Below are 12,409 nucleotides of genomic sequence, written 5' to 3'. Positions count from 1 at the left end.
TCCTTGAACCACACACTTTGCTAACTGCCATGGCATTGGCCTTGGTGTAAAGATCAGCACAAGAGGAGGTCCAAGTCTTAGTTCTGATGGCCCAACGTGAAGGGAACATTCTGATTCAGGGACGGCTTTCTGAAGTTCTTTGAATTGTTGGCACATGGTCCCCTTGAGTTCCTCACTAGCCACTTGTACAGCTAGAGACTTTTGATTCTTCCCTCAAGCTTGGTGTTTCTCAAGCATGGTGTAAGAATCTGCCTGGGAGCTTATGAAAAATTCTTCTCCATCCTGGAGCTTGTGACTTAAATAGTTATGCGTGGAACCCTGAAATCTGCATTTGGAAGAGAATAGATGCTGCTGCTATGAGGCCTCCACTTTAGGGAACTGCCCTGGTTCCATGTCACCTGGCAGGGTTTGCCTAATGCAAAGCTCTTGGAGTCTGCCCAAAGCCTGTGTGCTATTAGGCAAGTGACTTCACTAGTCTAAACTTTGATTTCCTCATTTTTAAAAGGAGATAATACCCAAATATGTTGCTCTCTCAGATTTACATTTAAGGTCCCTTCACTATCCCTTCTCATTAGTTTGAGTCATTTGAACACTGCAGGCCTATTAGCAGGGAGATAGGGGAAGTTGGAGGGCAAAGGCAAACTAAAAATTTCTAAGCTTCTGAAATTCCACCCCCTAGGAGGAGGAGAAGATAAACCCAAACCACAAAACCCCATTACTGCAGGCAGATTGCGTGCTGATCTTGCCTGCGCTAAGAAGATGCTGTCCAGACCCAACGCCACTCAACACTTTCTGCACTATACACACTGTCCCCTGGGCTCCCCGGCTGTGCTTCCTGCTTCCCTGCTGAAATACAGTTCAGCGAGGTTTGTGAAGGGCTGGCCAGCTGCCATGCTGTATGGGAGGTTCTCTGTGTGTGGAGGAGGTGAGAAGGAAAGAGACGGGCATGATACGTAGGACTGGACTAGATGGAGCCGGATCTAGTGAGAGACACAGGTCCAGACATGACAGTAGCACGGTATGTATCAAGGACTGGGGGAGCTCAGCAGAGGGGTGAGGCTAATTCTAACAGATGGGAAAGAATTCTGGTGGGCAAGAATTCCTAAGGCCGACATTAGATTGTAAGTGTCTTAAAGACAAGGAATATTTTTCTCTCTTTTGACTCCCAGAGGGCTTGCCCCAAAGGAGTCTGGGCCTTGTAGTTTACTGATGGACCCAGCTGATGAACTGAGCAGTCCTGCGGCCCTTTGCCTCTTCATACTGGCTGCATACTGAACTCTGGAGTTCCCTCTTTTACACCAAACAACGCCTCTAGAATGTACTAGGTGGGGGCAATTCTCACTTTTATTTAACAATCCATAGTGTTGCAAAGATCTTGGTGAAAATAGCAAACACTGTCTGCCCCTCTTGCTCTCCTAACCTCACATTATTTTGCACACCAGTTTTTTTTTTTTTTTTTTTAAACGCTTAAATGTCATTTCTTGGGCAACCAGAGACCATACTCATAAGCGAAATAAATCAGACCTGCATGTATAAACATCGTATTTTCTCCCTAGTGTAAGAAGCTGAAAGAGTAAATAAAACTGAAAGGTACAATAGATATTGTGAAAAGGAAAGAAACGGCTCACAAGGAAAGAACAACTGGGATGAGGGAAAGGAGAAAAGAAAGAAGGCAGGGAAAAATAAATATAAAAAATATACACACAAGATAGCTAAGATAATTATACTACTAGTTCCTATTGGTTTATTGAAAGGAACAGTGATGCTTAATTGGCCACTTTTGCATGCCTATACTGGTAATTTGAACAACTACTTTGAAGATAACAATATGCAATATAACGACCATTGTTGATTTCCTATCATCTTGTTTGAAATTCTATATCATTTAAAATGTTTTTTCCTTTACCTTTTGCTTTTTGGTCTCTTTAAAATTAAAAAAAGTCATTTCTTGGGCAAGTCTCTTGCACGGAGAGCTGGCATTTCGCCTATATCCTGGGCTACTGGCCTTTCTCTTCCCCTGGGATGGTCCCTCTGTTAAGGAAGGCAATCAAACCAGTTGGCCTAAGTGCAGGGCTTTGAAGAGTGGGAGCCTGGGAACGGAGGATGGAGGGTCTTCCCGGCTAATAGACATTGCTCCTCAGCCATCCGGTTGCATCAAGGTGTGCTATTTGGGCTGCCCTATCGACTCTTTCTGAACGAAACAAAACAAACAAAACAAAACTGAAGTAGTTGTTTGCTAAAGAAGCCTTTGTTCAGTGGGAAAAAGTGCTTGTACCTTAGAACCGGAAAAACGTCAGCAATGGGAGGAGAGAGATGAGCGCACGTCTGCTCCCAGAGCCACCTGGTGGATGTACGCTGTAAGCGTCTCTCCTGGAGCTTCCTCCGTGGTACTAAACTCTCTCCGCGTTTCTCTTCCTGGAGAAATGACCTACAGTCCCCCGGCTCAGGGGAGAGACCCCTGTCCAGGGCAATTTGCCAGATGGCTGACTCATCGTGGCGTTCACTTGCAGGAACCGTCCCCGGGCTTCCTGCTTGCCCTCCTTTCCAGCTGCGTCCCATGGCCCTCCTGATCTCCCCAGGACTTCACATTTCTTCTCCTCTGCCCAGGACACCTTTTCCAGGATCTGTGCAAGGCTGGCTCCTCACTGCTCCTAGGGAGCTCCAATACCCCTCTGCAGAAAGGCCCACCTTAACAGTCTCTGTAAGGCTGTCCTGTGACTGAAAATCACAACCGGTCAACTTTACTGGATTAAGAAACACCTAGCAGATTAGTACAACACGCTTCTGGATGTGTCTGGGTGGATCATGGAGGTGTGACCTTAGATACTACCTCTGATCCTTGCCCCATTCCTTTCTGGTCCTGTTTCCCTGCTCTGCTCCCTGGTTGCATGAACTAAGCAGTTTTGCTATGCCCTGACCCTCACGATGATGTTCCTGCCTCGGAGCCAGCTGACTGTGGACAGAATCCCCCCACAAGAGAGCTAAACCCTTCCTCCTGGCAGTTGTGAGTGCCAGGTGTTGTGTCCAGTTATGGGAAAACTCACTAATATAAGTCCCAATCTTAACAGTCTTTGTTTTAGTGATAGGACACTTAGAATCTAAAAATCCTCATTCATTCATGTCCTTTTCCCCGATGTCAAGTCCAAGAGAGCAGTGCCTTGCCTTTTTATTTTATTTCTAGATCCTTAGCATCAAGAAGAGCAGCTGGCTTCTGTGGGGTGTTCAGCAAGTGCATGTGGAACACTGAATGAAACTGAAGACAAAAACATGGAAAGATAGAAGCTGCGAGGCCCAGGTGGGCTGTCGATGTTGTGCTGACTTCCTCCACATTCATGATTTCTTTCCCGGTAGCAATCTCTGCAAGGGTCCATTTACATGGCCAGCATCCATTTGTCTCTCAGGTTAGAGTCCAGTTGCCAAGAATTTGGCTCTTTCCCACCTTCTAACCCTTCTTGGTTCAGATTTTACTAATGTACATCCACACACTTGTTAATACTTTTAACAGGGACTGTATTTAGAGGACACGTCAATTTTCACCTTTGAGGTGGCACAATTTTCAGACGTTTCCAAATACTTTCTGTAAGAGCAATGACCATCAAGAGAAATCCATCCCTCATCAGGTCAAACCCTCGTGATCAGCCTCCCTCACCACAGAGAGCCTTGGGATACACATCCACACTGCTCTGCAGCCAGCTGCTGCCTCCTCTCCTAATGGTGACCTTTGGCTGCTGGCCCAGTGGCCAAGACTATCTGCTCAGCTTCTTCAGGGAGGGGTCCTCAGACTCTAGCAGGTACCAGCTTATCATTAGCCAGGGTTCTTCTGTATCTGAGCCCACATCTGGACAAATGGTCTCCTACAGTGGGGGGTGTGTGTGTGTGTGTGTGCATGTGTGCGTGCATGTGTGTGTACATGGAGTCTTCTTTTCCATTGACATTTAGAAAAGATGAGCTTCAACTACCAATTTGACATGCTGTGAACATCCAGCAATTTTCCCAAATTCTTTGAGTTTTATTTTCTTGTGATCCCCACTGGCTGCTACCTCCTACTGTTTGCTCTTGTGCCTCTATTCTTTCTGTTGTTCCAGACCATGCCTGAAATTGAGCCTCTTTCCACCCAGACAGACAGACAGAACCCCCACTCACTCATGGAAGTTTGTAGAGAAGATTTTATAGTAGTTTTGAGAGGAGATGGCGGGGCTTTTGTTTTGCCAGTACAGAACCCCAAATTGGAAATGGACATCCAGGTCCTGACCTCCCATCGTGGGATTTTCCACCGGCCACTGAACCCTCTGTGGAGTCCCAGCGCCTTTCACTTTGCTGTCATATCTCTTCGTCTCTTTTCCTTATCCCATCCTTTCTGGGTTCACCTCACAAATTCCCATTTTTCTTATTAGTTATGCAGGACAATTCAACTGTTCCCTGCCTCTCCTTCTGCACTTTGCTGTGAGCCCATTTTACATACCCCAACTGATTAATTTTCTCAGTAGAACCAAAGGGCTCCATAGACATTAAGAAGTACTGTCTTTAGAAGGCGGTTATGCGACCACCGTGTTCACCCAACACTGGGGCTGGCTCTTTAATGGCTGCTCCTGATCGATGGTCTGCTCCTTCTGATATGCTAGGTGGCTTGGGAATGTGGATGCATTGCTGAAATCAAAGTCCCAGCGTTTTTAGCATAGGTTTGCTTCCCTAGGACAGCACAGAGTCTCTGAGGCCTGTTTGCCTTTTTGCTAGGCTCTCTTTCCCTTCTGGGTGAATTAGAAATCTTCATGAGCTTTTCTCAGCATGAAACTTAATAAAAAAGAAAGAAAATTATCTTTCTTCCTTTTATCTGAACACAGAAGAGCTGTGTTAGCGATGGAAGATTTATTGGCACGGGAGTTGTTTTTGGAGTGAGTAGTACTGTGGTGACAACCCAGGAGTGAGAGAGAAATTAGAAGGTCATAGGATGTGTGAGCAGGGGTCCTCCTCACTTTGCAGTGGGAGTCCTAAGCTTAGAACAGGGAAGTGACTCACCTGCCCAAGGTCACACACAAAGTGTATAGCAATAGTCCATTATTCAACCTGTTTAGGAAATGGGACTTGCTTGGTCTGTCCTGGCTTTGGGAACAAAGGACATGAGGTGTTGTCGAAACCCACAGCACTTTGAATCAAGGAGAAACGAGTCAGTGGCTCCTTCTTTTTAGTTCTTGAACTTGAACAATTTGACTTTCGGTTTAGTGTTTGAGGTGGTGTATGCATTTGGCTGAGGGGGCGGAAGGTGACAGGGAGGATCGGAAGGTGGTGATTAGGTTGTTTGAGACATCTGGGGGTGGAGGAAGAGCAAGGGAAGGAAGAAAGCTTTTCTGCAGAGGTGGAATAAAGAAGTATAAATGGGTCGATCTGATGTCAGCTCTGGTCCTCCTAGCCTGCAATGACAGTGGTTTCCAGTCAAGATTTTCTTTGGCAGAATGACTGCTCTGTATGCTGGAATCAGGGAGAAAAAATGTTGCATAGAATTGCTTGTGACAGAGAACGTGTTGTGACCAATTTAATTCTGTTGGACAAGGAATTCCCAGGCAGTGATGTGACCATCACAAGGTCAGCTGTGTTGGGAGCTTTCCAGTATTGCTGTCTCCAGGACCTGACAATAGTACTAAGAAACTGAGAGCCACTTCATGGGCCAGATGGAAAGTGAGATTGATAGCTTCTGTGCTCAAAGTCACGATACTGACATATGTGTTTTAGAAAGTCATGAGGAAGGGGGTTGGAGGAAGTGTGAGCAGGAGGAAGCTAAGGTGGAGGGAAAGCTTCTTGTTTGGTCATTGTGTCTTCCTCTGTGTCTCCCTTAGAGCGAGGCTCTGCTCATAGCAGGTGCTTGATAAAAGCATCCTACAGTGATGTAGGAGTGTAGGTGAGCAAGAACAGAGGAGCAGACAAAGAGGTGATCCCAAGGTTTGCAGCTGCAAGGACCAGACAAACTTAGCAGAGCAGAGAGGAAAATTGGCAGACTTGCTGGAGGGGCAGTGAGCTGAAATGGCTCACATACGCAGGTTGGGCTTGCTCTGTAGCCACATAGAACCACAGGAGAGGTGAGAGCAAGTGCTCTGGAAGCATGCTGGTCTGTGGGTTAGGAAGACGTGGGTGTTAGACTGGTGCGATCTTGGAAGAGCCATTTAATCTCTTTGCCTTAGCTTTTTGACATGCCAAATGCATGGTTTGTACTATAAATTCTTTCAGGAATATACTTCTAGAGGATGAAACCAAGTGTGGGTATTTGGAGGCAGAGAAGTGACATAGTTCTGGGAATTCAGGGCCCAAAACCTAGAGCAGCGAGGTTGTGAAGGGAACTGCAAGGAGAAAAAGGACTTGAGAGAGACGGTTTCAGGTACTATTTAATAGGCGTGGAGTTAGCACAGTGGGCTTTAGGGGAGGTGGTTTTGGAATGCGATAGTTTGGATGTTGAATGTCTTCCAAAGACCCGTATGTTAAAGGCTTGGTCCCCAACCTGGTGTTACTGGAAGGTGGGGGAACCTTTAAGTGGTGGGGCCTAATGAGAGATTTCAGGTAATTGGAAACAGGCCCTTAAAGGAGATTGTGGGATCATGGCCTCTCCCTCTTTTGCTATTTTGTATTCTGGCCCTGGGTTGAGTGGTTTTGCTATGGCATGTGCTCTGGCCACAACACAGTGCTCCTATCCCTCACCAGAGGCCTAGAAGTAGTGGGTCCACCTGATCAAGAACAGAAACCTGCAAAACTGTGAGCCAAAATAAGCCTTTTGTCTCTATAAATTGATTACTCGGGCATTCGTTACAGTGGTGGATGATGGAGAACGGGCTAACAACAGTGGCATTTGGGCTGGGACTGTTGGATGTCTTTGAGGTAGCCAGAAATGAGCATCACAGGTTGACTGGGTAAGGCAGGTAGTTAAAAGTGGGACCTTGGAATCGGATGAGATGATTTCGATTCTGATGTGAACTAAGCATGTGACTTGAGTAGAGTGACCGACTCATCCAGTTTACTTGGGGCTTTCCCAGTTTTATCACCGGAGGTCTCATGCCCTGGGAAATACCCCAGTCCCAGGAAAACTGGGGCAGCCTGACTGGGACTGTTCTGGTTTCAAAACTGCAAGGTCCATGTCCTAAAAACTATTTCAGTAGTGAGCAGCCCAGGACAGCTTAAGAACCTGTTTGATCAAGTCTGGTCTTAGTTTCCTCATCTGGAGAGTAGAGATAATACAGTACATTTCTCAGGGCATCATGGGGATTAAATGAGAAAATATGTGTATACTCAGTATTTAGCATGCAGATTGGTATGGAAAGGAATAAAAAAGCATTTGAAAGGTTGACTTACATGAATCCAGCAAGGAACTTGTTGGGTGCAGAGGGTATGAACATAGGAATCCAGTGTCACTGTGAGATATTGCCCATCAGCGGTTCTGTGTACAGCACTTGTAGACTGGGATTCTACGTGTGTTTATAAAAGTGGGTTTGCCAAGAAGATGAGCAGTGTCAGTGAGGAGAATGTTAGTCCACTGAAGAGGGCAAACCTTTCAGCAGCATTTATATTTTAATAACACTTAAAAGTGAATATTTGCCTGAGGATTTCCAGGATTGTCTAAAGACATATGTTTCTTCTCTCCAGTTCAGTTTGCACTGGCTGTATGTGGTCAAATAAAGTCACATTTTGTTACATATTCACTCACTTAGTGATTGAGCACTTAGTCAATGGAGTATTTTTTGTGTGTTAGGCACAGTGCTAGGCTCTATGGAATGTACAGGGAAATGTAAGTAGTTTGTATTCTGCAATTAGTTGGTTTTGTCATTATACTTGTGTAAACAAATCACCAGTCCTCCCTACCTCATTCTTTCCCAACCAACAGTGGGGTCTTTTGACGGTTGGACATAAATTTTAATCCACCTTTGAAGTTCTAGAAGCCAGAGGCAGAGAAACCAGAAAGTTTCCGTCAGGGTATCTTGGAAAGGCAGGCAGGGAACAGGCAGAGCAAAGCAGGAGAGAAGCAGGAACAAGGAGGGGGCTGGAGGGGAAAGGAGTGTGGAGAAGGGAGGGGGGAAAGGAGTGTGGAGAAGGGAGGGGAGAAAGGAGGAGCACAGGGGAGCAGGAAAGCACGGGGGAGGGGCTTTGAATGGAGGAGCAGGGGTAGGGAGGCAGCTTGCTTGGGCAGCAGGCTCACAGGGGAGAAAGGGAAAAGAAGAAAGCAGTGCGCACAGAGGGAGGTGGAGACGAGCAGCACTTTGGAGAGGAACAGTCGAGGGCAGGAGAAGGCTCAGGCTGGGCTGTCTGCTCAGCTGAAGCTGGCCTCCAATTGAACACAAAGGTGAAGATTACGTCTGGTAAACCTTGTTTCAATCATGATGTTTTTTCTTTAACCACAACTGAGAGGAAATGCGTCACAGAGGGGAGCACAGGGAGGAGGGTGGGGTCCAGGTTTGCAGCTCTGTATTTCACCCGAGGTTTGCTCCGCTGCCCCAGCTGTTGGCCCATCTCCTCTTCCTCATACCCAAATTGCCCAAGGATCAGATCCTACTCCCCTTGTGGTGGCTGAGACAGAGGCCCTGATGGAGGTCACCTCCGGCAAGAGGGGGCAGCTTCTCTGAGCTTTGCAGGCTGCTACTTCCCCAAACTGTTTCCTCCACCACGAACTACTGTGGTACAACTTTGATACCACCCTTCCTGTTCCTTCACCTGAGGAGAGGAGCAGGTCGGCTTGGGGGAGCACTCACTTGCTCCTCCTTCCTTTCCTTTCTCTTCAGCGCATTCTCCCTTTCCATTTCCTCATTTTATATCTCCCCAAGGCTCTCACAAAGTAAGAGACTCAGGGTAAAGATGTTCAAAACACCTCAGATGCCAAGTCCAAGAAAGAAGAGTTGTATGAAAATAATCAGTTCGCTTTCCCTTGGGGAAAGACAAGCCTGGAAGGGCCCTCCGAGGGGTTCACTGTTAGCCAAGAACTGGGACGAGCAGGGTGAGAAATTCCATGCTTGGAACCATGTGGTCAGATTACTGGCTCCCTCCATCCATGGAACTAGCAGGCCAGGTCTAGCTAACCCAGGAATAGCTCCCCTTGTGGTGTATCTCTGTGGCTTTAGACTTTCATTTCTTGATGGCTTAGTCTGTTGCTGTAACAGCCTGCCTGAGATGAGATAATTTATAAAGCAAAGAGATTGAGTTTGGCTCATGGGTCTGGAAGTCCAAGAGCTGGCATTTGTTTGGCTCCTGGTGAAGGCCTCCTGGGGGAGGCAAGAGCAAGTAGGCACATCTGGAAGAGATCACATGATGAGAGAAGAAGCAATCGACAGCTGGGGAAAGCACGACCTGCACTGTAGCTAATGCACTGTCACAGTAACTAACCTGTTCTTGCAGGAACTGCATTATTCTTTCATGAGGGCAGAGGCCCCATGACCCTAATCATCTTTTAAAGAAACCAATGTCTCTCATTACAGTTGCATTGGCAATTCAATCTCAGCATGTTTTTTTGGGGGTGGGGTGGGGTAGGGACAAACCATACTCAAACCATAGCACCTGAGTTATGATTATAAAGGACAAAACCATTATAGACTTTAGGTTGAAAGGAAGCCATGCTATTAAATATCAATTTGAGGGCTCTTTTTATTTTTTGCTAAATGTAAGCAACCTATTTGAAAGATTCTAAGCTATTAAGTAGAATCAGTCAGGCAACACTGCTCTGCTGTGAATCTCAGACCCCTTTGAGTCCAGGTTTCTACCTTTCAGACTCATTTTTGCTTTGCACCATTAGACTCTTATGATACTTTTAGGTATTATTCAACTGCCTAGACAGTCTGTATTTGGCACAAATTCATGCAAATGGCATCCATCCAGCATTTCCAGAGGCTTGGGGCCAGCTTGGAGATGATGATATTAACTGATGCTTGCATATCACATCAGAGTTTGCAAGCACTTTCTCCATGCAATAGAGCACGGGAGCCTGAAACTATTCTGCCAGGTAGTATGCTTATCCTCAACTTGTTGATGAGGAAACGGAGGTCCAGAGAGGCAAGTAGGCTAGCCTCAAGTCTTAGCGCCAGCAGCAGATCCAGATTTCCTGACTTAAATTTTGTTTTTCCATGAACCTGTTGCCTTCCAATGACATAAAAATAATGGTAGTCACTGATAGGGACTGAGATTTCGCTCTTCACCAGGCATTCTGCTAAGTGCTTTAATGTACATTATCTCATTTATTTCTCTCAATAGGCACACGAGGAACTGATATTTTTATCCCTCATTTTTCAGGTAGGAGAACAGAGGTGCGGAGGGATGAAATAAAGTCTGAGTGTCACCTGAAGAGAGGATAGGGACCTGAACCCAGCTTGTCTGGTCCTGGAGCCGGGGTTCTTAATGCTGACCACACACTGGTGGGCTAGAGGTGGGGTGTGTGATGCAATGTGAGCCCCTGTTTTTTATTTATCCATTCATTTTTTTGTTGTTTGGTCTTGTGTTTAAAAGTTTCTGCTCTCTGGGATTCCAAAAGTCCACTTAACTAATTCCTCTGCAGACAAACAAATCAAATGCCAAGACTCCTGAGCTGGGGCAGCAGAGGGAACAGGAAGTCTGGGGAAGCATGGGGGGCACTGCAAAGCTGAAAGGAGGAGGAAGTGGGGACTTCCCATTCCACAGTGGCCACGGGAATGGGTAGGACACGATGGTGTCACCCCCAGGCAGGGGATGGAGCCATTGCTTCTTTCCAGCCATGTGATCCTTTTTTTTTTTTTTTTTTTAAATAAGACCACATATCATAATTTCTTAATTCAGTTTTTCATAACTGATGTGATCTGTATCATTCTGTTAGCTTTAGCAAAACAAATTTTGTTTTTCCCCCGGTACCAGGAATCAAACTCATGACCTTGCACTTGCCAGGCAGGCACTGTGCCACTGAGCTAAATCCCCAGCCCCAGCAAAAAAATTCTGACAAGTTTTGATATTAGAACTAAAAATATGGTTCCAACTAGCTGAGGAGCCATAAAGCAGCTGAAATCATACTTATGATAGTGGACAGTCTGCTTGCTACCATCAAGTTCTCATTATTTGCATGTAGCAAACCATCCAGGGATAATGGGGCTGTGAGTCTTTTCTCCAGTTTTTACTGATCTTCTGAATTTACCAGCTTGGGGGAGGGTGGGCTGGCCAAAGGCTGTCTGTCCGGGTCCCTGTGGGCCTCTGTGGTGCCCCGCTCTGTCACCTGCATCATCACGGCGAGGCCGCTCAGGATCGTCTGCTCATCCCCTATGAGGCTGGAGGGCTTTTTTGGTCAGAAGAGGGAGGAGATTTGCAATCTCATTTTCACCACTGAGTCTTTTCAGGCATCTGCTCTGGTGTCATTTGGAGGGATTCAGTGAGTAGCACCGGGAATGAGGTCCTCTGTGGTACCTCAGTTTTGGCCTCCCTCCTACCGTGTCTTTTCCTGCAAGGCAGTGAGTCTGCCGGGCTGAGGCCTATGCCCACTCAGAGCTCATGCACCTCCGTACTTTAGGTGCTGCGACCCCTAATTTCTGCCAAACAGCCCTGAACCAGTCTCTACACAGCACAGAGGCCTCTTCCTGGGTCTAACTTCCTGTCTGCCTACCCCACTGTTGGACTGTGCATGACTAATTCTAAGGGGGAATCTAGAAGCTGTGCCTTGGGGACCAAGGATGAAGTTTGGATCTCTGGCCACAGGGCCCATTGTGCATGTGGACATGACCTTTCCTCTAGTAGTGTGGGTATAGGAAGACATGGGATGTGGCCTTGGGCTTGAGGCTTACCTCTTCTCATGTGTCTTTAAGAGTTCTGAGGGGGTTCTGAATTTAAACTGTGCCTTTCAAGTCATTATGAAGGTATATCCATGTGATGGAATATTACTCAGCCATAAAAAATAAAGTACTGATACATGTTACAATATGTGTGAACTCTGAAAATATGCTAAATGACAGAAACTAGACACAAGAAAGAATGCCTTAGATGATTTCCATTACATGAAATGTTCAGAGTAAATGAATATAAAGGGACCGAAAGTAGATTAGTAGCTGCGTAGGGATGGGAGTATGGGGAAACTGTTGGGGATGATAGCTAAAGCGTTGGGGTCTTTTCTCTCATGATGATGAAATTGCTCTCTAATTGTGCTCATTTTCCAACTCTGTGAATCAACTAAAAACTATTACCTACATGTATAGTATGTGAATTATTCCTCCCCATATTCCAAGTTCCCCACAGTATTTGAAACAATTTTGAAAAAGAAATCAGTTTAATGACCCTCACTCCATGATCTTTCATGTTTCCTTCCCCATCTGGGCTCTGCTCACTACATGCACAGTGGGGTAAATGCATTCAGTCATCCACTCGAGTTAGACAGCGGGGGGGGGGTGGTGGTGGTGGTGCTGGTGGTGGTAGCAATGTTTATTCACAGCCTGCCACT

The sequence above is a fragment of the Chinchilla lanigera genome, unplaced genomic scaffold, assembly GCF_000276665.1.
Source record: "Chinchilla lanigera isolate Chin_1 unplaced genomic scaffold, ChiLan1.0 scaffold00024, whole genome shotgun sequence".
NCBI classification, from domain to species: domain Eukaryota; kingdom Metazoa; phylum Chordata; class Mammalia; order Rodentia; family Chinchillidae; genus Chinchilla; species Chinchilla lanigera.
Note: the sequence above shows the minus strand (reverse complement) of the source record.